This window comes from Lontra canadensis, unplaced genomic scaffold (assembly GCF_010015895.1).
Source record: "Lontra canadensis isolate GAN:19392208 unplaced genomic scaffold, GSC_riverotter_1.0 scaffold29, whole genome shotgun sequence".
Taxonomy (NCBI): domain Eukaryota; kingdom Metazoa; phylum Chordata; class Mammalia; order Carnivora; family Mustelidae; genus Lontra; species Lontra canadensis.
The window spans coordinates 8,466,462-8,492,548 of record NW_022631023.1 but is presented as its reverse complement, the minus strand read 5'-3'; the positions used below and the strand labels follow the sequence as shown (position 1 = coordinate 8,492,548).

Genomic DNA, 26,087 nt, shown 5'->3' with positions numbered 1-26,087 from the left:
CAGGCAGGTCTGATACTTTCTTCCAGAATTCTGGAGCTGGATGTGAACTTAGAGATTGCCCACGGATGCCAGGGGCCAGGAATGACCAAGGTCACCATGCCTGAGGTGCTGGTGCAGGACCACAAATCAGCAACCACCCCTTCCAGCAGGCCACCTCCTCTCACACCTCTCTGCAGAGGGGTGAGTTTGCTGTGAACCGGGTACTGCTACCGACCTTCCAGAGAGACAGGAATGCAGAGCCATTTCAAAGGTTTAAAAATTCTAACCATGGCAAAATCCAGCACATTGTGCGGGGCAAGGACCCAGGACCTATGTAGTGACAGACAGCTAGGGGACACTCAGGAAATATTAGAAGGGAGGAAGGAGAGAAGCAGGGAAAAGGAAGTGAGGAAAGAGTAAGGGAGGAAGAAAGGAAGGTGGGTGGGCCAGCGAGCAGAAATACCCCAGTGGACCCGCGGTCTCCTCTCTGGCCTGGGACAGGGTGACCATCCGTGTTGCCACCCCCACCCGCTGGGTGACTCTCAGGGGGTCTTTCCGGGCTCAGCTTCTTTCTCTAATATGAGGGAGCTCGACTCCGTGGACCCAAAGTGTCTCCTGGTCCTGAGGACAGAAAAGGGATGGTTCTCTGCAGATGACAAGTCACCGAAGCATCCAGAGCCAAGGAAGAACCCAGTAGGCAAAACCCACTTCTTCCTTCATCTCAGTTAAGCGAGGGAAGGCTGCAGGGAGCAAGCTGTGGGTCGGTAGGGTCTCTCCCACCTGGGCCACACAGACGCTCCCCGCGATGGTCTTGAAGTCTGGGTCCTTGGTGGACAAGTCCCTGTTCCATTGTAGTGCAGGATTTGGGTAGTAACGAACACGTCACATTTCCACCGGGGGCCTGTACCATCCTCTTGCTGGATTTAAAACTACGTATTGGGCTGAGATGTCTTAGCCTCATAGCAGGTGATTCTTGGTTCTGTGCAAGTTAACAAGCCAGATCAGGGGACAGCAAAACACTGTGGTGCTGAACAGACACACAGTTCTCTGACAGTGGAGACAATATTAAGGTTAAAACACCTGGGGGCACCTGGGTGGCTCAGTGGGTTAAGCCTCTGCCTTCAGCTAAAGTCATGATCTCAGGGTCGTGGGATCGAGCCCCGCATCGGGCTCTCTGCTCGGCAGGGAGTCTGCTTCCTCCTCTCTCTCTGCCTGCCTCTCTGCCTACTTGGGATCTCTGTCTGTCAAATAAATAAATAAAATCTTAAAAAAAACCCACAAAAACGCCCACACCTGTACAAGGATGATTTGTTCAGGACATCGTGTTTTTCACACACATTTCACACTGACTGGCCACCTGCACCTTGTCTCCCCATGAAAGATTTTTCCCTCCACTCAGCAAGGGCCCTGTTTGTGGAGATGCTGGGCTCGGGGTGGGGGTGTGTGTGGGGGGGACCCTGGCAAGTCCCTGCCGCCCATAGCAGGACTGGCTGTCCTGTAGTCACTGTGAGGGAGGAGACGGTCCCACCCAGGGGTCACTCTGCTGTGTGGGCCAGGGCTGCTTCAGCGACGCCCCCCCCACTTCCCATGTGCTGAGCAGCCTGGCCGAGCTGACACCCAAAGCGCCAACTTCCCGATGTAAGCGGTGCCGGGCGCTGCGCAGACACAGTGCTTCCCGGTTTATTCCCCATAACCCAGGGATGCAGCAGCTGTTTATCCTGTTTTATACGCGGAGCAGCTGGGAGCGGGGGATGAAGTACTGTGCCTCTCCTGGCTGGTCTTCTCTGTAGTTTAATTCCTCCTTCAAACACTTGCTCAAGTAAATAGTGACACTGGTGTGAAGACCTCCTGGGGGTGGGGAGAGGTGGGGATGGGTATCATCGGTGCCTTCTGGAGAGTTGACTTTTCTCCCCAAAGACGGCCCAGAACATTGGTCTCAGTCCTTTTGCAGTGGTCCAGGTAGCCACGGTGACCGACCATTCTGGTTTGCTGGAGACGGGGAGGCTTTCAGTGTGAAATCGGGATAGTCCCAGGCCAAACCAGACCCTTGGTTCCTCCAGGAAGCCTACAGGCTTCGGACTTTTCCAGATGGCCTTTAGGATGCTTCCAGTCCTGCCTGGAGGCTGTCCCCAGGCTGATGGCCCTGCAGCCTGTCCCTGGTCCAGGACATTCTGAGGCTTCTCAAAGCTCTAGCTTGTCAAGGTCAATCATTAAGTACACTGATCCTCAAGAATGTGGAACAGAAGCTAAGCCTCCCTGACCCCATTAGTCTAGGGAAGTGGACCAGAAGTTTATGGGAGGTCTAAACATTTATGGAGAGCCATGAGTGCTAATTTTAGAAACCATTAGGTTTCTATTTTTAAACTTGTACTAGAAGGATTTGCTAATTTAAGAAGTGGGTGTTAATGAGCCCCCAACTCCCAGCCACCAGCTCCCTCACCCTTTCCCGGTAGTTACCAGCAGCTGCTACTGGCATTAGGTCATAACTCAACTTCCCCACAACCACTTTTCACTTTGGGGCCGTTGAATGGAAAAACAACTTCAGATGAATGCATCTCCTTGGAAACCACATAAAACTCATCCCTGATACTCCGGAAGGATCTTGCCCAAGCATGCCTCCCAAGAGGGGCAGTGCGTGCAGAACTCAACAAGCCAGCCGTGTTGAAGAGCTGCGACTAGCTTCACCGATGAGCTACTCTTTTCCTGCAGATGTGTGTGTGCTTGTGGAAGCATTTGCTAGAGAGACGTGAGTCCAAGACAAATATGGTCCTAAGACTTGAGTTCCAAAAAGACCTTGACAGGCTGGGTGGGTGGGGCTGAGTGTAACAAGATAAGGTACTCCAGGAATAAATGTTGGGTCTTGCACTGGGGTTCACACAGTCCCCAAAGCACCCGCCTGGGTGGGTAATACGTGGCTTAGTTGTGTGAGCAAGCAGGATTTAGGATTTGCAGGATGTCTTGTGTGAGGAGTGTATGTGTTAGGTGGGTTTGAGAAGGGCTGGTGACTGCTGGTCTTCTCACTGCTCGTAGTATGCACGCAGGCACTGTGAACCTCCCAGAAAATTCTGTGTAGCATTTCCTAAACTTACTTGACTAGGGACATCGTCTCTTGACTCTTCTAGGAAAACTTGAAGTCAAGTTTTGGCAAGCAGACTGAGAGGGTACAAGTCCCATAAAAGTTTAATGGAGCAATGATGAGCTAGAGTTGCTAAAAAAGGCAAAACCAAGTAATTTGATTTTCAGGAGGCTGAATGAGCACAGATAGGAAGGCCAGCAGGATGTAGGGTTTGCCCCCAACAGAGTCTCAGAAAGCCCCAGGGCTATAAAGTAACATGAAAATCCATGAAGGGCAGCTGTGGAAAACACCAGGGCACTGTTGGCCCCTCAAACTGGATCTGGTTTTATGAGCACCAGATCTGAAAGGTGAGGGTTTTTTTCCATAACTTTTATGTTGTTCCTTCCTCTGTTGTCTGTGAGCTACAGTTTTTGTTTTTTTTGTTTTTTAAGGAAAGAAAGAATTAAAAAATAAAAATAAAAAAGGAGCAGAAAGCTTTAGCACATGGTGGAGTTCAACCTTCCAGCCTGCTTGGACTCCAGCTGTCTCCCAGTGGCCAATGGGGACAGCCTGGCTAGGACAAGGGACTGAAGCACTGTTCTCCCAGCCCCCTGCTCCTGCCTTTTTACTCCAGCAAAAGATGTCCTGAGCACATCTAGTTCATCCTTCATTTGCTGGAGTGTGAGCTCAGATCTCCCCCTACCATCCAGATGGCCTGGAGGGGTGCAGGTGTGAGGCCAGTAGGACATTTGAGTCACATGATGTCCCCATGCCTTAGAAATCTCACCTTTGGCTACCTGTAGCTGTCACCTACCTCACCCCTCGAAAACTCAATCCCATTACGAGTAGCTCACCTGTGGGCAGGCGTGGCTTGCTGGCTCTTCCCCACCCACAGTGCGGAAGGGTGTGTCAGACTGGCGTGGGGGTGATGGGGAAGGAGGGCACAGGCTGGGTGTGTGGGAATTTCTTTATCCTGTATCCCCTGGACACTCCTGTCTAGAGGAAGAGTTGGAAGGTTTGGTCACTCAGCCAATTTTCAACTTTGAACTGGCCTGCAGTGGGAACAGACTTATAGCCATCTGGGAATGAACCATCATACACACGTCTGCCCCAAGGGCTCCTGACGTGGTATTGGGTCCATAGTGGAGACAGCATACAACCTGGCTTCCTAGAGCTTATCAAGGAAAAGGAAGAGCTGCCTTAAAGAAAAATGGTCCTTGGACTTCGTAAGTATGCAGAGTTGTTTCAACTTTGATATTCAGCAATTTAAGAAACTGGTTGGTTCAAAAAACCCAACTGGGCTGGCTCTTTTTTTTTTTTAAACTTAATTTAATTTTATTTATTTATCTGACAGAGAGAGATCACAAGTAGGCAGAGTGGCAGGAAGAAGGAGAGGGGGTAGCAGGCTCCTCACTGAGCAGAGAGACCGAGGGTTTCGATCCCAGGACCCTGAGACCATGACCTGAGCACAAGGCAGAGGCTTAGCCCACTGAGCCACCCAGGTGCCCCTGGACTGGCTCTTCATTGTTGCTTAGCTATTTCACAAATGCTACACCTTAGGAACTAAGAATAAACGCAAAGTAGATTTGGATTCACCTTAATGAGATGAACTAACAAAACGAACATGAGAAAAGAAAATGACTTTTGTGCTATATCCAAATGAAATAACTACACCTAGTATTTCCTAAGTATATGTTGGGCACTGTGTTTCTTATTAATGTACAAAGCAAACAGATCTCTTTTCTATAAGCTCAGGTATACTCTGGAGGTACGTTATAGTGCATCCTCTTACCCAAATATATAAGAATCAGGAGAAAGGGATCAAGTAATATTTTGGAAAAACCATTTCATATTCATTCAGGATGGGCCATACTGTGGAGTTTTGGGCTCTAAAAATAAAGTTTCCTTCATTACCATTCCAAACGTTCTGTAACTTTCCTTGGGTTATTTTTCAGACTGGTAGCCATCTGTAGTTTAAATTTATGAGGATTTCTCTGCCATCTACAGATGTTGCAGAAGAACGTCAGTCTTTCTGTGACAGCCAGAGACAGAATAATTGTATGACTAACTTATTACTATCATGGTGGTTAGAGCTTGCTTGTGCTAATCAGGGATATCGATGTGAAATATCATGCCCACATCATATAGATATGACAATTTATAGATTAAATTTTTCCCCTCTCTTTTGGATGACCAAAGAAAAATCTATTTTTCATAACAAGCACTGGTTTGGGGAGAAGCCTGTGTTAATACAGATGAAAACCATGGCTTTGTGGTTAGACCATTTTCAACTCAGTGAGACTGAACAGTATATTGATTTTAGTGAAAACTATAAGTTTAAGTAACTGCAGCCATAAAAAATTCTAAACCATTTCTCAGGAGGCATTATCTCTCTAATTTCAACTCATGGGATTTAATTAGAATCCATTACAAATACAGCATATAAGTATTTCTAAATGAAATTACTGACTTTCATTTAATAAAATACACCACTATTTTTGCATACCTGTTTTTCCTGACAAGATAGTTGTCTAGATTTGCTATGTTTTTGTTTTTTATTTTTCGAGGCATAGGTGAATAAAAACCTGTTACACAAGAAATGTATTGAAAGGTATGGGGCGCCTGGGTGGCTCAGTCATTTAGTGTCCGACTCTTGGTTTCGGTTCAGGTCATGATCTCAGAGGCGGTGAGATTGAGCCCTGGATTGGCCTCCATGCCCAGTGGGGAGTCTGCTTGAGAGTCTCTCCCTTGCTCCTCCCCCAACTGGTATGCCTGCTCTCTCTCTCTCTCAAATAAATAAATAAACCTTTAAAAAAAAAGGTAAAAAGACAAGGGTATTGTCTAAAGTATTAAATTAGGGGCACCTGTGTGGCTCAGTGGGTTAAGTCTCTGCCTTCGGCTCAGGTCATGATCTCAGGGTCCTGGGATCAAGCCCCGCATTGGGCTCTCTGCTCAGCTTCTCCCTCTCTCTCTGCCTGCCTCTCTGTCTACTTGTGATCTCTCTCTCTCTGTCAAATAAATAAATACAATCTTTAAAAAAATGAAGTGTTAAATGATGATTAGATGACTCACAGTTAAAATGTTTCAAGGGAAAGTTTTGTATAAGGGATGTTATAGGCTGAATTATGCTCCCCCCAAGAAGCTAATGTTGAAGTCCTAATATCTAGTGCCTCAGAATGTGACTTTATTTGGAAATAAGGTTGTTGCAGACATAATTAGTTAAGTGAAGTCATACTGGAGTAGGGTAGGCCCCTAAATCAATAAGACTGGTGTTCTTATCACAAGATGGCCTTGTGAAGACACAGAAAAATAGGCAGGACACCATATGACAGAGGAGGCAGAGGTTGCAATGATGTATCTTCAAGCCAAGAAATGCTAAGATTTGCCAGCACTCTCAGAAGCTGGGAGAGAGACATGGAACAGAGTTTTCCTCACAGTCCTCAGAAGGAACCAACCTTGCTGACTTCTTAATTTTAGACTCCTGTCTCCAGAATTGTAAAAGAATAAGTTTCTGTTTTTTTAAGCCACCCAATTTGTGGTACTTTGTCACAGCAGCCCTAGGAAATCAATACAGGAGACTAGCTGAATGGCAGCATGGGACGTTGTAGAAAAGAAGTGCTCATGTCTGAATATGAGAAGTGGATCCTTCCCAGAACAGGCATTGAACACAGTCTGATGACTTCGCATTTGTCATGGAAAACAACAAGGCAGTAATTAGCTTTATGTCCCAAAGTGTAGAGGACAGAATCTAAGGAGAGGTTAGAGAACACAGAGAAGGAAGAATTTGGAAGACTGTAGTTGTGGAAACTCAAGAGCAAGTGCCAACTACAGTAAGTAACCCATACAGCAATCAAATAACTCAACCTCTCCAGATTGGAAAAGTGTATGAATCCATTGATCCCAGGCTGCCAGGCTTTCCTGTGGAAATCCAGTAAAGCTCAGTGGTACCTCCCTTTGGGCCTTAATGTCAAAACAGAAATGAAAACAAGCAATAGGACATTGTCCTAGCTGGGCCAGAAACCTCCGTGAATAAGGTAACTCTTCCACGAATTTTATAAGCTTGTGAAACTGAACTGGGGATATATTGCAGTGACTAAAAATGTGGTGTCAAATGAAAACATATTACTGAGATTTATTAATGTTAAATAAAATATATTTAAAAATGATGTTTAATGCTTATTCTCTGTAAATTTAGCTTTTTGAGCCCAGGTGCACAGAAGCTGTTAGTTATTAATGCTAAGAGTAAAGCAATCCCAGCTAAATGTACTGTTTGCAAAATGCCAAACATAGGCTAAGTGCTTCTGTTGGCATTACCTTATTTAATCCTTTAAGAAATCTGTGATGTGCATGTTGTTGTCCCCATTTACAGATAGGGAAACTGAGGCTTAGAGAGGTAAAGTAACTTGTCCAGGATCACACCTGGGCTGAATCAGAGACCAATGCAGACTCCTGTAATGATCCAGGCAGATGATGCTAGCAGTAACAAAGGTGAGTGCTGAAAAGAGGTCGGTGAGGCTGACAAAGTTCACTGACAGGTTAGCTGTGGGGTGTGAGAGACAGGAGTCAAACACAGCCCCAGGGGTTCTGCTCAGGAAGCTTGAGGAATGCAGCTGCCAGTTATTGAGAAGGTAAAGACAGTAGGAGATGGGCAGGTTTGGAGGGTGAAGGGCAGAAAAGAATCTTGTTTTGAACATGTTGGGTTTGAGATGGCTACCACTGCCCAGGTGAGGACACCCATGGTTAGATGTAGATGTAAACTCTAGATGCAGAGTTTAGGGAGGAGACTGGACTGGAAAAGGCCATTTGAGACACAACAGCATACACCTGGGATTAAGAGCCATGAGACTGGATGACACCCATGGACAGGGAAGGATAGGGCCTGCCCAGTGACTCAGGAACCCTTTAACATCAGAGATTGGGTGATGAGGAGGAGTCAGTAGCATGGGGCACAGGAGTGGCCACGAGAGGGGAGACAACCCAGCGTAGTGAGTGAGGACAGAGATCCATGTTGGAGAGAGTGATGCGCCAGGTCAAGTCATCAGACAAATCAAGCAGTCTGAAGGAATACTGAGAAATGATTATTTCTCAGTGGGATTCAGCAACATGAAGGAAACTGCAGACCCTGGTAAACACAGTTTTGGTGGAATGATTGTAATGAGCTCAAGAGAGGACCAAGATGGGGCAAATGAGCCCAGAACATTCTTTCGAGGACTTGGACAATCAAGTACCCCCTAGCAAGTTTGTTTGGTTACCACCCAGTCCTCTTTCACCCAGCCCCTCCTGGGTACTCAGCACATGTCGTGTATCAATCTTGGCTAACATAGGGCATTTATATTTTCCTGGATGTCTCCCTGAGAACAAATCTCCTGTCCTTGGCCCCAAAGAATATCACTCACGTCAGTAAAGATATGACTGGCTCAGCCCTAGGAGGGAGACCAGCGATACTTCCATGTATGTGTTTCTAGAACGTTTTAAGAAATTTGAAGTTAGGGGGAGCCAGGTGGTGGGTATTATGGAGGGCACATATTACATGGAGCACTAAGTGTGGTGCATAAACAATGAATTCTGTTACGCTGAAAAGAAATAAATAAATTAAAAAAAAAAGAAATTTGAAGTTAATTGAGTGAGGTATGAAATTTCAGATTGCAGAAGTCTTCATTAAGGCAAAAGCCCGCTGATGAAATAGCGCACGGCGTTTCTAGCTTAGTCTTCAGACACATACAAAGGGCCGTGTTGTGCGTTTTCTCTGAAGAGTACTGGCCACCATAGGTTACATTTTCCTGTTCTCAGGACAGGCTACATCATTGGCAGAAGCCAGTGCAAAATGAAAATGTGGGGCCCCTTGTTCAAAAATCCTTATAAATTTCAAGATGAATGAAATATAATGCAGTGCATGCAACAAGCATGGGCCACTCCTGAGGGTGGGGTCTTGTGGGACCTGGCAGGTGGCAGGCCTTTGAAGCCTGTCCTACTGGTTATGGACAGAGCCAGGAGCTGGACGTTGGGAGTTTTCCTCCCTTAAACCCATGAGCACATCTCATTGAGATGTTGAACAGGAGACACTTTTGCAGTATGCTGCAGAATAAAAAAATATGGTTTCATATGTTTATTTTTCCTCATTTAAGTGTAGCCCAGATGCCTCTGTAAATGCCTGGCAAGGAGGAGCCTTTGGAAAACAAAGCTATTGACGGCCTCCTGTGCCCGAGAGTGGCCTCCAATGGAAACAGACCTGTCGTTCTAAATCTGTTTTCACTTTCCTCTTGTTCCAGGGAAGCTGTAGGTGTGCGTGCCATTGGGTGTGCACGTCCAAGCCCAGGAGGGAACAGCTAGCTGCCTCTGGGTGGCTTGCTTCTTCTTGGAGACTCTGCTCCAAGCCCCCGGAGTCCGGCAGGGCCCCCAGCCCCTAGCGAGAAGGGGTGAGGTGCCTGAGCCCCAGCTGCTCCTTGTTCCTTCCAGGGTCCCCCACACGGGAGCCCTCCGAGAGCAAGCCCTGGACCCCCTCCCAGCACACAGCCCCCAGTGGAAAATTCCCGATGCCTTATTGCTGTTGGCAGCCCCAGGAAGAAGCCTGTGGCCCTGGCGGCCGCTCATCCCGCAAACAGTGTAAGGAGTATGAAGATCATCTGGAGGGAGGAATGTTTGCGTTTCAAAGCGCCAAGAATCACTCCTGAACTGGCAAGACGGGCGGACCGTCTGTATTTTAAAACAAGACATCGGAAGAAGCCTTGAAAACAGGCCCTTAGACTTCTTGTTCTGTGTAATGGATGATATTCCTGATAGAAATGAAAGAACGATTTTTTTAAAGCCAAGAATTGGCATTCAATTGTATTGATTTTTATCTAGAAAACCCTGGAAAACAAATATTTGCAGTAACATTTTCATGGTACCAAAGGAAGAATCTATGTTTCTCCCCCCCCGCCCCCCTTTTTGGGACAGGTTTCTCTGTAGATGCTTAAGAAGCATCAGTCCCATTGTAGATGTGGGTAAGTGACACGCAGTAACTGTAAGAGATTTTTGCAAAGCAGATGGTGCCAGATAAGAACGGAGGCCGACTTCAAGTCTCACTAATTCGAGCAAACAGCTCAGCCTTACATGACTCACCTGGCTATCTACCTCATAACAGCTGCTTCCCAGAACTGTCTAGAAGATGCCGAGATAATATACGTAAAAACCTGTAAGTGCGGTGAGGATGCCCGGCGAATGCAAGGCCTGTGCTGCAGATTTATGTCATCATGAATAAATCCGTTCCTGACTCCATCCAAGCCAGCCCAGACACCCGCACTGAGCCCAGACCTGGCACGGAGTCGCCGGAGAACACAGCAATGGGGCTCTTCTCTGGTTTCCCAAGACTTCAAAACTAAACCGAGCGATTAAAAGATTTTTGGTCTTGAAAACTGCAGGAATTAAATGTCTCGATGGGAATGTGCAGCCAAAAGCCAGTGTCCTGAGTGACTCCACGTTTGGGGACCCTCTCAGGGCACTAATCCCGGATCCCTTTCTACTTTGCCTGTGGCCCTCCCAGCAGGCCTCGGGAAGACCGCCCATCCTGGGAAGACCACGGCAGCTGTCGGGATGTGGGGTTCAAGGTAGTTGAAGGATTAACTGACGGATCAGATTGCATGGAATTTCCCCTGTTTTACCCTTATTAAGAGAGATCTATAACTTTCCTGCCCCTTCTCCCATGCCAGAGTGTGTGTGTGTGTGTGTGTGTGTGTGTGTGTGTGTGTGTGTGTGTGTGTGTTTTGGCGGGGAGGGGTGCGGGTTGTAGGCAGGATAAATCTCCCATGTCTGGAAACTCTGGACGCTCCGCCTGGCCCTCTTTGCAGGAGAAACAAGCCAGTCACAGTGCAAAGGGTCAGGGACAGTGAGCTCAAGCTGACACCGCCTTGAAACACTCAACAGATTTCGTCCTTGCCCCCAGACCAGGGCCATCCAGTGATGAAAGAGTTCTGCCCAAACCCTCAGGAACGGGGTCTTGACCTTCCTGGCTCATTAGGAACCCAGCTGCCCTCACTCCTGGCTGCTGGGGTCCCCCCAGGGGTCCCCAGGGCCCCTCCAGCTGCCTTCTTGCCTGTCACCTGGAGAACACTTGCCTGCCCACAGCTCTGGTCGGCAGGGCCTCACAAAACCCCCAGACAATTGACTGTCAACCCCGAACCCTCCCGACTCATCGCCTCACCGCAAACTCACATGCAGAGGCTGTGAGTTCCATCCGCTTCATCAGGTCCCTCGTCAGTGGGGCTGCTCCAGACCCTGGCCGGGCCAGCCCGTGTGGAACCAGGATTCCTCCGGTACGCCGCCGCCGCCGCCGCCTCCAGTCTTCCCTCTTCCACCAACTGGAAGCTTCAAGGCCAGAGGATTTGAGAGAAAAGTATTACCTTGCCCTTTGAGAGGGACCTGCGTGGGCACAGGTGTAATCGGTTGAATGTTTAACTGCCCTGTGCACGATAGGAGGCAGCCAGGCCAAGGCGGACATTCAGGACCAACCAGAAATGTCATTTCTGCACTTTGGAAAAGTGCCCAATACATCTGAACATTGTCATCTCCTCCCTAAAACACCCTCCGGTGACTCTCCAGGGCGGCCGGCATAAAGCCGTGACTGCCCTGCCAAGCGCAGAGGTCCATCCGCGGTCAGCCCAGGACACCTGCCTGTGCTCCCTGTGCCGGGCCCATGGCCTGTGCACTCCTCCTTGGCGTCCATACTCAAGACTCGCCTGCAAACAGCCCGATGCCTGCCCATGATCCAGCCCCTCCTGTGGCCCTGACCACACACCATCCCCGGGGCCGGTCAGCTGGCAGTTGTCCCCGTGCCGCTTGGGACTTATATCAAATTGAGCAACCCAAGAGTTTCTCAACTTGCAGGCCACTGTGCTCTGGACACAAGCCACCGAATTTTGACCAACATGCAACTGCGTTTTATTTTTTCAGCCACAATTGCAGATATAGGTAGTTAGGTGATGTCTGCTGGTAGAGTATGGAACTGGGTGGGTCGTGGGGCACGTGTGGAAGGAGGGACGATTTGCTTTGAGTTGGAGATAAGGGACAAGGCGAAATGTGAAGCCAGTGCCAAAAGAAGAAGGTGGCTTTCTTGGGATTTATGAGAAGTTTGCCTGGAGAGCCTGATAGGACTGGGCATAATCCGGAAAGGTAGGACAGCACCTGAAGGAACGGGGCTGTGCTGGGCGTTCTGGGATACAGAATTTAGCTTGACTCGTGCGTCTGTCCCTTTCTCACTGATTCCATCATGATGCTCCAAGGGCGGGGACTTGGGCTCCTGTGTTCTCTTCACTGCAGTCCTCTGTCTGCATGGCTTTGGTTGGTGCTCAGTGACAACGAAGGAGCTCAGCCACGGGCAAATGGCTCTGAGCAAGGACCAGAGTCTGGCCTCTGTGTCACTGGCAATGGGAAGGTGAGGACAGAGGGCGTCTTGTGGAAGCGCTGGGAACTTGGAGCAGTTCAGAAGGGTCTGTTAGATTATTACTGTCTGAGAACTGACCCACAACCAAATCCACACAGCTTCTTTTTAAAAACTCTTCTCTAGAAGTAACTGTTGTAAACAAAACCATCTTTAGTTCAGAGCCCTCACAGGGCCCGAACCTCTTCTGTCCAGTGAATATCATCTACAGTAAAATGCACCCGCACCATCTGTAATTTTATGCTGGGAGTTTGGGGGGATGATTTTTATCCTTTTGTCTTTGGGGGTGATTTAGCTACAAGTAATACATTTAATTTACAACTGTCTTCGATATCTTGGCCCCGATTGTGTATATTTGGGAAACCCTGCACAGACAAAATGTGAACCCCAAATAGTTTCAAAAGATTATGTTTTAATAAATACTACATTTAACAATGAACAAAGTGGACAGAATGTTATGTTTTGTAGACTTTTAAAAAATTTCCATTTTTAAAAAGATTTTATTTATTTATTTGACAGAGAAAGAAAGAGAGAAAGAGCAGTAGGATCCCCGCCCTGGGATCATGATCTGAGCCAAAGGCAGACGCTTAACTGACTGAGCCACCCCGGCGTCCCTATGTTTTAAAGACTTTTGTTAAACCTTTGTTAATATCGATTTTCTCTGAAACAATTCATTCCTGTTCTGGGCTGAAGTGTGAAAACTCCGAGGCCCATGGCCCTGGCCTATGGCTCCTGATGGACAAATGAGCCTTTCCTGGGCGAGAGGATGAAGACACAGGTTCATCAACTTGTTGACTGATTGATTGATTGAGCTCAAACCTATGTGAGCAACAGGGGGCTTGGTGAGCAAGATAGACACTGCTCTTGCCCCCTCAGTGTGTGGGGGGTGCGGGCACACAGAGCCTGCTGCACAAGTGACAATGGGCAGACAGGGAGGTTAGGCTTGGGGCTTCACCCCTCCTTTCCAAACAGCCAAGAACCTCATCCTCATTTCTCCTACCTGCCATCAAAGCCACCCTTGGATTCTTAACACTTTAACCCGCCCAGGAGGTATTTTTAAGTCTAAAGGATATAGATTTAATAGTGAAATTTCAAACACCAGTCAGGGTACAAAGGAGGATTGGGAGAGGAAGGTCTTGAGCATTTTCTAATACTCCTAAAATCATTCCATTGACTGGTGACTTCTGTCGCAGATATGATAGAAGCCAGTAGATACTTCAGGTTAGATGGGTGGACAGATGCATGGATGGATGGATGGATGGATGGAGGGATGCATGGATGGATGGACAACAGATGACGGACGATTATATCACCTTTATTCTCTCAGCTTGTGTTTAAAGCTTGATTCGTTTTCTGACTTCTCATAGAGCTGGGCTAAGGTCTGACAGACATTAGGGAGTTGGTAAAAAGTTTGTTGCATGAATAATTTAATGAAAGGGAGGTTATATATGAAGGAGGCCTGTGTTTTAGGGTTTCTGTTTTGGCCCCTTTTGATTTGAGTAACACACAAGCAGGCAACTTGAGTCTGCAGTTAGCAGAGTCTTGGCTCTCTTCTTGGGGTAAAGGCCATTGCAAGCTTGACCTTGCTCAATTTATTGACAGCATATCCAATCGAAGCCACGAGACTCCCGTGGAAACCTTTGTTCCAGATTTCATTTTAACTTGGCAAAGGTCTGACCTTGGTGGATTCCTCGTATCAGTAATAACAATAGTAAAATGATACCGAACACTAACATAGCACTCATTGTGTGCTGTTTGTGGTTTTAAGCACATTACATCTATTTACTAACTTAACCCTTAAAATAGCCCTTTGCTTTAGGCACTACTATTTACACCACTTTGCTTTAGGCACTACTATTACTCCATCTTCTTGGAGATGGAGGCTCCAAGAAGATAAATGACCTGCCCAGGGTCACCCAGCTCTAAGTGGCAGAGGCAGGACTTGAACCCAGGCAGATTGGCCTCAGTGTCTGGGCTCATAGCACTATATACAACACATCCCCAACATCAGCTGGCAGCTGCCACGCTCCTGTCACTGAAGAAGAATTTTTGCTGCCCTCTCACAAAGAGGGCTCTTGGGGGCACCAGGCTGGTAAGGGGCTGGTTTGGAGTCCTGGCATCGACGATGGTGTATTCTGTGGAGGGACCGGCGAGGTAAGGCGGCTCCTTGCCTGCCTGCTGTCAGCTCAGGCGTGAAGAGAAGCCCAGTTGCAACAAGGAAACAACCAGCCTCGCAGCCCTCACTACCCCACAGTGGGCTGAGGGGGGCAGGGACAGGTGTGTATCCTTGTATCCATCAGAGGACTGGGCAGTCTGGTCTCTTTTCTGAGGATGACCAGGGACTTACTGACCCTTCATGGGGAGGTGGGAGGGGCATGCCAGACCATCAGGTTCAGCCACAGTCTACTTTAGAATTGGGGGCCCTGGGGCCATTTGGAAGAAAAGATACTAGAAATTTACTGTCTCAATTCTGGAGGAGTCCAAAATCCAGGTGGCAGCAGGGCCACGCTCCAGAGTGTCCAGGTAGGATCCCTCCTTGCCTCTCCCAGCTTCCAGTGTGGCTCACAATCCTAGCCCTGCTCTGCCTGCAGCTTGTTTTACTCCAGTCTCTGCTTCTGTCTTCACTTGGCTTCTTGCCTCTGCGTCCCTCTCTGCACCGGGCATTTTCCTCTTATCAGGACACCAGACGTATTGAATGAGGGCTCAATGACCTCATCTTCACTTGATTGTATCTGCAAAGGCCCTATTTCCAAATGAGGTCCCCTTCCCAGGTACCAGAATTAGGACTTAAACGTATCTTTTTTGGGGGGACAGGACTCAACCCATCACAGCTGGGGATTCTGTGGCTCACCAGTTACTTCTTACTATTTCTATGCTGTGGGATGAAACTCTGATTTTCATTAGGACCAGGAAGTCTCAGCTGGCAGCATTGATACCTGAATGCGGGCTAGATCGATAGAGCAGAAGGTGCTGTATCAGCGAGGTTCATTTCCAAATACAGAGCAAAAGCAAGATGCCGTCCTATTCTTACGCTTTGCTTTGTTTTCTGAAGCTTCTGCCTTGGCTGCCTCAGGACCCTCTCACCCTGAGTTAAATGGCAACAAAGTGACAAGGAAGGCAAACCGAGTAATTATCTGGAAGCCATGCAGCCTCATTGGGGGGAACCCCTAATTTTCCATCAACTGTAAATCACAGCATTTGCCCGTTTCTTGAAAAAATCCTTCAGAAATAGCCAGGGTTAATTGTGCTTCGTAGTCTACCTCAAAAGAGTGTTGGAAAGAATTTTGCTTAGTCGGTACATTTCCAAGTAGGAAATAGACAAGTGAACTGATGGCAAATGTATTTAACAGGGAAGACCATGGGGAAATGAATTAAATAGCATCTTATTTATGCTTTTATCCTAGAAGACGAAGTAGATTTTAGTTCAAGCAGGGCTTCTCTGGTGCTGTCTGAACATAAATATGTTGGCTAAGGCTGGTCACTTAGTAGGAGATGGGAAATTTCTGAAATTTAAACAACCCATCTGTGAGACATGACCTCCCTTTTATTTATCTGGTGCCCCTAATGCAGCTGACCGCAGTCTCAGCAACACGTATTTCAACGTGATCTTGTATTTGTTGATGGCTTTTTTATACTGTGGACACAGGAAGATTTAACCTGTTAGATGAGATAGATACCAGGAATGCCACAGCCCAAGTGCCCAGAGATCATCTGATACGTAGTGACCACAAAAGAATTATGGCTTAAATACTAAGAGGTCACAAGAATTGAAATTGGAAACTCAAACAGACATTTCTACACCCATGTTCATTCCAGCATTATTCACAGTAGCCAAAGGGTGGAAAGAGCCCAAATGTCCACTGACAGACAAATGAATAAGCAAAATAAGGTCTCTCCAAACAGTGCAGTATTGTTTAGCCTTAGAAAGGAATGAAATTGTGACATGGGCTACAGCACAGGTGAACCTTGAAGACATTATGCTCAGTGAAATAAGCCAGTCACAAGAGTCAATATTACATGATTCTACTTAAGGAAGGTCCCTAGAGGAGTCTGATTCATAGAGACAGAAAGTAGCAGGACAGATACTGGGGCCTGGGGAGGGGGAATGGGGAGTTGGTGTTTAATGTGGACTGAGTTTTTGATGCTGAACAAGTTCTTGAGACAGTTGGTGGTGATGGTTCCATAAGAATGTGAATGTACTTAATGCCACCGCAATATACACTTAAAAATGATTAAAATGGTAAGTTTGATGTTCTTTGTATTTTACCACAATAAAAGACAAACACACACGTACGCATAAGATGTGTGTCTTGTCTTTGCCATTCTGTGTGGGACCACCTCATTCAGTGTGGTCTTGGAGGAGTTCGTTAGTTTATGGGAAAGGAGTTTCATTGGAATAAATGTTCTCAGATATGAACCGGGACAACTCTGTCCTCTTATCTCTATTCTAGATAATTCTGAGAGCCAAAGGCTAGACCCTGGCCCACCTGGGAGGATGGAGGACTATTGGAGGATTTAAGGCCAGGAAACAGGGGCCTCCCTGCAGTGAGCCCTCCTTTCCTCAAGGAGGCACTGTGGGAAGGCCTACTCAGCCTGGTACAGGTGGGGGTGGTCATACAGCCCTTTGCAGGATCTGGTGGGGAGCCCAGGGCCAGGTGGGATCAGTGAAGATTGCCACGTCATCCACCTGCCATTCTGAACAAAGGCCTCACCTATGCCAGACTCCTAATTGTTACCCTCCCCACACGCAGACAGTCGGCTGACGTTGGTGCCACACCTCTGGGTTCCCCACGCCTTCTAATTTACCGAGTGCTTGTGCGCAAACTATTATCTAACCCTACAGACGGCTCTGTGAGGCATCTGTTATCAAGTTTAGGCATCTTGTCCAGTCCTCACAGCTGGTCATAGAAAAATCTGGGCCTCCAGCCCAAGCTTCAGTTCCTTCCTCCACAGGCTGCCAGCCGGGAGCTGCCCGCCCTCCCTCAGGCCTTTGGAAAAGGCCGTGGTGAGAGCAAAGTGGGCTCAGGGCAGAGCCCTGCAGGCTGGCACTGAAGGCTCCATCAAGAATTGTTGAGTGAGCAAGAACGGGGCTCAAGCATGATTCTCAAAAAGGCCTTGCTCTCCGCTCTGGTCCTGGCCAATGTTCGTTGGGGCTGAGTGACCAGCACGGCTTTGCTGGGTCCCCGCTGGAAACTGTTTGCAAATATTTCAGCTGCCACGGATCAGGCAGCATGTGGATGGGAAAATCAGGTTCTCAAGACACACTCAGACACCATCAGGCCCCTTTCCAAAGGGACAGGAATATTCTCAATATTCAGTTTGAGAAGCACAGAGTGACGTTTGCGTGTGCCCTGGCGGACCGTACTCGATCTCCCTTCTAAAGTTTGTGCCCTAAAATGAGGCCCTTGAATCTCTACCTTCAGCTCTTAGTGATCCAGAATCTCCCTCCCTGACCAGAGGCCTCTTCCACGAAGAGGTTAACCAGAAAACAAGAAAGAACACACAAAGCTTGCAAATGCAGAGCAGCAAGGAATGCACTATGTTTCAGAGAGTCAACGAAAATAAGAAAGGAGCCCGATGTCAAACTTAACACCATCATTTTAATTTCCAAGTGCTTTGGGGTTTTTTTCATGTTGGTTTCATGGAAATTTATGTTTGCGGAGAACACTGTATTTGCTACAGGATCTTGCTGTATTCATTTAGCCCGGTAATAAAAACCATCTGCCTGAAATCCCTTTTGGAACAAGAAAGGGTATAAACAAATAGGCAAATGGGCATAAATGACCATGGGAAGGCGGGGGCTGTTTCAGAAAGGGGGAGCGTGGGTGAGCCCGGAGCAAACGCAGCAGGCCAATATTTGCAGGAGCTGTTACCTTTGGAAGGCATGTGTGAGGCTCTTATGAAAACCTGTACAGCTTTCAGATAAGTATGGTACATTTTGGGAGAACGGGCAGGCACCTTTCCCTTCCTGAACACTCACTCTGTGCTTGGGGTTTCACCACCAGAGTGAGAACAATATTAGGAAGTACTGACCCACGAGTCTCTGCAGTGGGTTGGATAGTGTCCCCGCACCCCAAAACTCATATCCGCCTGGAACCTGATTGGTGACCTTATTTGGAAGCAAGGTCTTTGTAGATGTAATTAAGATGAGGTCATACTAGATTAGGGTGGGCTTTCAATCCAAGGGCTTCTCCTTGTAAGAGGAGAAGAGGAACAAGAGAAGAGGCGAGAAGAAGGCCATGTAAAGATGAGCCAGAAACGGGTGATTCAGCCACAAACCAAGGAATGCTGGGGGTGCCAAGTGCCTCCAGAGGCTGGAAGAGCTAAAAAAGGATCCTCCCCTACAGCCTTTGGAGCCTTCAGGGAACATAGCCTTGATGACATCTTGATTTCACTCTTCTGGCCTCCAGAACAGTGAGAGAATCAAGTTCTGTGGTTTGGGGGGTCTCCTGGTTTGTGGCGATTTATTATGGCAGTTACAGAAAATGCATACAGGCTCCCCCCTTCTGCTGGGAGCTGTTTAGGCTGAGAGAGATGGGGCATATTAGAACCAAGGAGAACTTGGTGAAATTCTTGGCCCTTAAGTTGGGAGCCGAGGTCCAGGAGTGGGAAGAACTGATCTTGAAAGAATCCATATTGAGCCAGTGTTTTGGTTAGCTGATTTTTGTCTTGCTACCCGAGAGGAGATCGCCGGATGGCCACTAGCTGCTCCTGACCCCAGGGAGGAAAGAAGGCGGCTCCAGAGCAAGCTGTTGGTCAGAGGCTCTGTCCTATCCTCCTGGTCTTGGGGTCAGCTCCACAGAGTGGTGGGGCGCCCTAGGAGTCCTGGCTGAGCTGGACGGTCTGTGGGTAGAAAGGGCTGATCTTCTGGCTGTCCTGGAAGGCATGACATGACAAGGCTAACTAGTATCTAGTATCTAGTCATCTAGTATGTAGTTAACTGGTATCTAGTTAACTAGTATACTAGTATCTAGTATCTAGTTAGCAAGATACTAGGTTTTCTGCTTCTGATACTCAATATAGGATTTTATGTTTTCAGCAAGACAGTGTTCTTGAAAGTCAGGCATTGAATGGCAAGAGATAATTTTAGAAATTCCTTTAGCTCCTATCACCATATAACGATTGAGGCCTAGAGATTCAATATCTGAAATTCTTATAATCTAGAAAACTCAAGACATTGCATACAAGTTTCTGCTCCGAGGAACAGGGGAATCTCAGTTCTTTCCATCCCTGGTGAACAAGGAGAAGGAAGACCAAAGAAGGGAAAGTTGGTGATCATATCTGCTTGTGCCAATCTCCCCCAAACTGAATGTTCTGGGGGTAACCCAAAGAAAATGGGCTTTTCTTCTGCTCCCTGTTTGGATCCTTGGAGGAGATCATTCCATCCCCACATGGGGATGCCTGGGTGTCAGGGAGTGAAACACGGTCACAGGAAGGTGGGATGAGTGAGATCAAGTCGGGATTCCTGGCTCCCTTCATCTCCTCTGAGGCCTGCAGGTGTCCTGGGGATCCTCACATGTCCCCAAAGCCGGTACAGCATGTAGCTGAAATCTGGCTGGGAGCTAATGGCTGTAAGGAGCCCACCTTGGCCAGGGATGGAGTGGGTATCCCAGCAGACACTGGGGGATCTCCAAAGTGGCTTGGTCACACATGAGAGCTCCTTAGCCTCGTCTCTCAGTCCCTTGCGTTCAGCAAGGACATCAGCTGGATGCCCAGAGGGTAAACCCAACCCTTGCTTCCCCGACTGGGTACCTGTCAGTACCAAGACCAACATAGCTTCTTGGTAGAAAAGGCCAGTACAGGACTGGATGGGAGATCTGTCACCTCCGCATGGGGACTGTGAGCTTCTCTATGCCCTGTTGAAGTCAATTCCTCTGTTGACGTCCCAGCCCCCAGGACCTCAGAATGTGACTGGATTTGGAGACAGCACCTTTAAAGAGGCAAGAAGGCAAAATGAAGCCGTATGGGTGGGCACTGGTCCAGTCTGGATGGTGGTCCTTCCCAAAAAGACACACGGAGGGAAGACCATGTAAAGCCAGGGGCAGAGACCAGAGTGGTGCCGCCACATGCCAAGGGATCACAGGTCTGCTGCAGCGGCCGGGAGCCGGAAGACGCAGGGAAGGATCCTCCCCTAGAGCCATCAGAGGGAGCACAGCCCTGCTGACAGCTTAATTTTGGACTTCTAGCCTCCAAAACTAAGAGAATAAATTTCGGTTTTTTAAATCACTCAATCTGTGGCACTTATTTCTGGCAGTCCTAGGAACCTAAAAACACAACAACAATGACAAAACCCCCAAAACCCCATGTCATCAAAATCGGGGTTTCCGAAGGACTGTGCTCCATCTAAGTGCATTTAAAAGCCTTTCTCCTGAGGACAGATGCCTCCACATTTAGGTGGAGGTGGCAGGGCATCTCCGGGGAGTGTCCCTTGCTCCCCCTTCCTGCTGTAAGTCACGTGGTCTGGAGCCCTAAGAGCAAAGTCACCACTCCCTCAGGACTGCCTCCCACGGCTGGAGGAGCAAGCCAGACGGACGAAGGAAAGAGACACATGGCACACAGGCTGTCTTTGCCTCCCTGAAGGAAGCAGCTTCAAGTCTGTTTTCTTTTCTCTTCTGTCAGATTGCTCTTTCCTATCTCCAATAACTCCTATCTTTCCGCAAACCCAAGCAGGCCGGCCAAGAGCTGTGAGAGTAGCTAACTTCAAAGGCTTCACATAAATCCTCTTCAAGCCCTCAGCCCAGGAAGCCGGATCGAGGCCGAAGCCGAAAAGGCACTCTGTATTTCATTGCTGTGTAACTGGGACTTTGTTCCCCCTGCAGGTCCCATCTGACACCACCAGGATCCCCGCCACCTCCAGACACCTGCATTAGCCACCCTGCAAGGGCTGAGGGACGAGCTGCTCCCCAGATCTGCGGCTCACGACTTCCAATTATTCCAGGGGCGCAATCGCTGGGGCAGCCTCGTGGTTTCATTTCCTTTGCCGATTTCAGGGTAGCTTTGAAGCAAACAGAAGGACGCCATGGGGCTCCAAGGCGGTCAGTCTTTGGTCTCTACCCTGGCAGTGACCTCGTTGGCAAGGGGGGAATGCCTTTGTGCACAGGGACAAAGACGAGTGGAGAACAAAGGGGAAAAAAAAATGACATGGTAATAATCGTGCCTTTTCTCTGGTCCGGAGGGATGAAACGTGGGCTTTTCCTTCTACCCAGAATTTTGTCTTCCATCTCCTGTCTGGGTTTAGTTATCAAAGACCTGGAGGACAACAGATGGCAGAAGCTGCTTGGCGGTGGGTTGGTGGGATAAAATAAGGTTTCCAGTCTCGGATGAGATACGTGCATTTAAGTTCAACAACTGTGTTATAAGGTTGAGCCGTTTCTGGAAAAGACTGACAGCGGCAGGCAAGACAGGCCCGCAAGGCAGCCCACAGTCAGGCGGGAGCACCTTGAGCAGAATTCTTGAGCTCCAAGGCACAGATTGACCAAGGATCCCTGGTTCTGGAGCGGGACCGGGCTTGCTGCGCCCACCGGTGCCATGCGGGCTTGGTGCCAGTGGGGTCCTCGCGGGAGCTGAAACCCAACCAGGGCTCCACTCTCCAAGCCCCAGTCCTTGTCCCGGGGTCACATCCTTTCCTCCTAAGTGACTTACTCAGCACTGAAATATTTTTTTGACTCAGCCACTCAGAGGGGCATGTCCTTTTGCAATCCAGCCATCGGGTTGAGGCCCCCCCCCCCTTTTTTAGAAACCAATTTTCAGTTTCCATGTGCATGAGCCGCCCTGATAGGACGGAATAGAAACCTTTGTATGGTTGTTTTTAGGAAATTACACAGAGGACAGGGGGCACAGCGACATGATATCAATGATGGCAAGCCATAAGTGACTTCACACACGGGTTGGGGGTGGGGAGCACAGAAGCCCGCAACTCACAGGAAAGCTATCCTTTGGAGTTTTTGTGTGAATGGGGCCATTCTGCCTTCAGCCTTCTCCAATTTTGAATTTATAGGGGGAAGTCCAGGGCTATAATTTAGTGAGGAAAATGGGAGCATTGTGTTTTCTCTTTGAAACGACCCAATACTTAAATGGAAAAACAAGACCTGCTCTTAACAATCATTTGGTACACATTTAATAACCAGAAAAATCCTTTAATTTCCGGAGGAGGCTCAGAAACCTTTACGAACGAAGCATGTGGCTACGGTGGTATCTGTTTAGGAAATGCGTGGAACAGGAACTAGAAAGATGTGCAGGGGCTCCGAGGGGCAAGCCAGTCTGTCTGAAGGCTTCCTCCTGGGAGGACTTTGCCCCCTGTCTTCTGTGGATGGGGCTGGAGGGAGGCAGGGGTTCCTACTGGCTTCTTTGATGAGGTTCCTCTGCTGAGCCACTGCCCAGCCATCCTTCACTCCCAAGGGATGTGCCCTCACTCTCTCTCTTCTTCCTCAAGCCCCATCCCCTACGCCCCTTCCTGGCTTCCTGGGGGTGGGGGCAGGAACCAACACCCACAATCTGCATGCCTTTAAACAACAGAAATTTGTTCTCTCATACTCAGGAAGCTACAAGTCCCAAATCAAGGTGTCAGCAGGTTGATTCCTCAGGGGGACTCAAGGGGTTGCCCTCAATCACTGGCCCTCCTTGGGTTGCAGACGCATCACCCCGATCTCTGCTTCCCTCATCATCCCTCTGTGTCTGTGTCTGTGTCTTTTCTCTTCTTCTTAGAAGGACACCAGTCATAGTGGATTCAGAGGTCACCTTCCTCGGGTATGATCTTGTCTTAACTCTGTGAATTACGCCTGCAATGGCCCTATTTCTAAATAAGATCACATTCTGGGAATCTAGGAAGGACATGAATTTGGGGAGGGGGACATTGTTCAACATAGCGTACCCTCATTCTGCACACACTGAAGTCCACAGAACTCAGTCCACGGAATCCCAAGGACGTCACCCATGGGAGTTCCCAGCCTTGCAGGCCTTCTCTGAACGTTAGGCCCCAGCTAAGAAACCCATTCCCCTCTACCTCTGTTGTTAGGACCAAACTCCTCTACCTCCACTTTCAACATCCCTCCCCGCCCCACGAGGTGCCTCACCCTACTGTCCATGCGTTCCCACTCACTGTATCTCCTCTGCCCTGCGGCCACCACACCTGGTCTGATGGCTCTTGTCCTCCCTCCTTCTAGCTGTTCCTCTCCACTCTCACTGTGTCTGTCTGCTGTGTCACTGGCACACAGTAGGTCTCAGTTCACACGTGTGTGGTCCATTGAGTGGGATCCCCTGCCGTCTCTCCCAGGCACCTTGGGGCTGCACTGACGTAGCCTCTGTTTCCAGGACCCAGGAGCAATGATCTGGTAGAGGTCCCTCCGTCCCTGCATCACGCCCTGACTCTCCAGTTCGCAGGTGTTCCACTCAAAAGCCATCGCCCCAGCTAGATTTTAGGTTTCTTGAAGGCTGAGACCCTGATATACCTGTTTCTGGCCTCACAGCCCACTCCAGGCGCTGAGAACCCTCAAGAAGTTTTCCCTTCAAACGAGTCAGATTGAAGCCATTTTGCTTTATGAGCCTGGGTTCCTAGAATTACTCCCTGGGGGTTGAGTCAGTGTAGGCTGTTAACACGGTAGGGGATAAAATCAAGCTGTTTTATATGTGTTTTGAGTTTCTAAGGGTGGACCTGAGTCTGCCTGTATTAGCATCTGCATGGCTGCTTGTTAAAACCTGGGTTCCAGAGCCCTGACCCAGACCTACTGAATCAGAATTTCAAGAGGTGGGTCTGGGGGTTGATGTTTTTCCACCAACCCCGGCCCCCTCTGGGGGATTCTTATGCAAGGTAAAGCTGAGGGTCACGGATCTAGACATGTAGACAACAAATATTGATTTTAGATACCCTAGCGGATTCAAGGACAAACTAGTGACTTAAAGCTCACAGACTCAGCCAGGGCAAAGCCAAAAATGGCTTATTGCTTCCTAGGTGACCAGTCACGTCAAGGGCCGTCGTAGTCTTCTGGTGCAGAACGACAGTCTCACAAAATCAGGTGGCCGGTGGAGAAGATCTGGGGGTGCTCTGGAGTGACCCCACGGGCAGTGTTGAGCCTGAAGCCTGCCCCAGCTGCAAACAGAGTCTACCTGTCTTCCTACACTGGTTTCCCCCGAGGAGGAGAATTAGAGAATGCTGTTCATTTATAATGTTTGCTTTGCCTTTGGAAACACCTCAGGGCAGCTCAGGATAGGTTTTCACAGTGGTGTTTGACTTGGCTTAGTTGCAAAGTTCCCCCTTTTTAGTCTATTTATTGCAAGTTAGCGCACAGCCCCTATCCAGGAGTCCAACACCAGGTCTGACAGAAGTCGAGGGCAGGCACACGAAAGGAAATGGTGGGAGGGCTGAGTTGTGCGTCCCCACACCTTCCTTCCTGGCTTAGAGCTAAGCTGAGGTCCGACCTGTTACTGCAGCCCAGTGATGCCTCGGGATGGAGGGATACCTCCAGCCACAGCCTCCCCTCCGACAGGGCCCAAAGCATTATTTTCCAAGAAGGAGATGTAATCCCTTTTCTTAAGCTCCCATTTGGCTTACCTGTTTTCTCTTCTTTGTAAAAATTCAACCAGCTTTCACTAGTAAATTGCTGGTCCTCTTGATGTTTGCTTTCAAGCTCCAGTAGATGGGGGCACCTGGGTGGCTCAGTGGGTTAAAGTCTCTGCCTTCAGCTCAGGTCATGATCCCAGGGTTCTGGGATCGAGCCCCGCATCAGGCTCTCTGCTCAGCGGGGAGCCTGCGTCCTCCTCTCTCTCTGCCTGCCTCTCTGCCTACTTGTGATCTGTCTGCCAAATCAAAAATGAAAAAAAAATTAAAAAATTTAAAAAATGCTCCAGTAGATGCCATGTTACATTTTAATAATAACCTAACCTTCACCACTGTGCTAGCTATTTCATTTACACTGCTTCATTTAACCCACATAAAACTCTGTGTGATGGGTGTTATTAGATCTCATGTGATAATGAGAAAACAAATACAGAGAAGTTAACTGAGTGGCCCAAGGTGGCCCAGCTCATCAATGGAGACCAGGGCTTGCGACTCAGTGCCGTGTTTTCTCAGTGATGGGAGCACTCTCTGCCTGGTGATGACCTACGCCAGCCTGGACCTTGTTTCTCTGCCTTGAAGAAGAAGAAAACGAGTTTGGCTGGGGGCTGGGAGATTTCACCTAAAGCTAGCCCCTGTTTGCCTTACCTGTCCAGCTCGTATTAGCAAAATGAAAAGTGAGGAGCTCTACAGGCTTATACTGACATGTCTGCAGAGAGTTTCTGTCCATATAATTCTTTTCGTAAACCTGAAAAGCGTGATTGAGATTCACTAATTTGAGTGACAGAAACAGTTTAAGATCCAATCAGAACATAATCGGGACTTTTAGGATATGGCCATCGTCATCTGACTCAGGGAGGACCGTGCTCAAAGGTGTGGGTATTGGGTAGAATCTGGTACATTTGGGGCTTAGACTGGCGAACTGAGTTGGAACCTATGGACTTCAGTGCCCCACACTTCCTACTTGAAAATCGCCTTCCTACTGCTTTCCTTCCATATTTCCTGCAGTGTGGGCATGGGTGAAGCCTTCCTGCCCCATCCCCAAGCACGGCCATTGCGATCCGTGGCAATTGCTGACTCTGTTAATC

The 26,087-nt window shown here is 48.5% G+C and overlaps 1 protein-coding gene across 3 annotated transcripts in view; it reads right to left on the bottom strand.

The window, feature by feature from the left end:
• Nucleotides 1-26,087, bottom strand: part of CLDN14 (claudin 14) — a 59,743-nt gene that overhangs the window by 1,357 nt on the left and 32,299 nt on the right. The window contains exon 1 of one of the 3 annotated variants that reach the window (XM_032865353.1): nucleotides 11,225-11,262. The exons of the other annotated variants lie outside the window; for them this stretch is intronic. The gene's annotated coding sequence lies outside the window, so the exon portion shown is untranslated. Of the gene's footprint in view, nucleotides 1-11,224; nucleotides 11,263-26,087 lie in introns of those variants that run through there. 3 annotated transcript variants of the gene reach the window in all.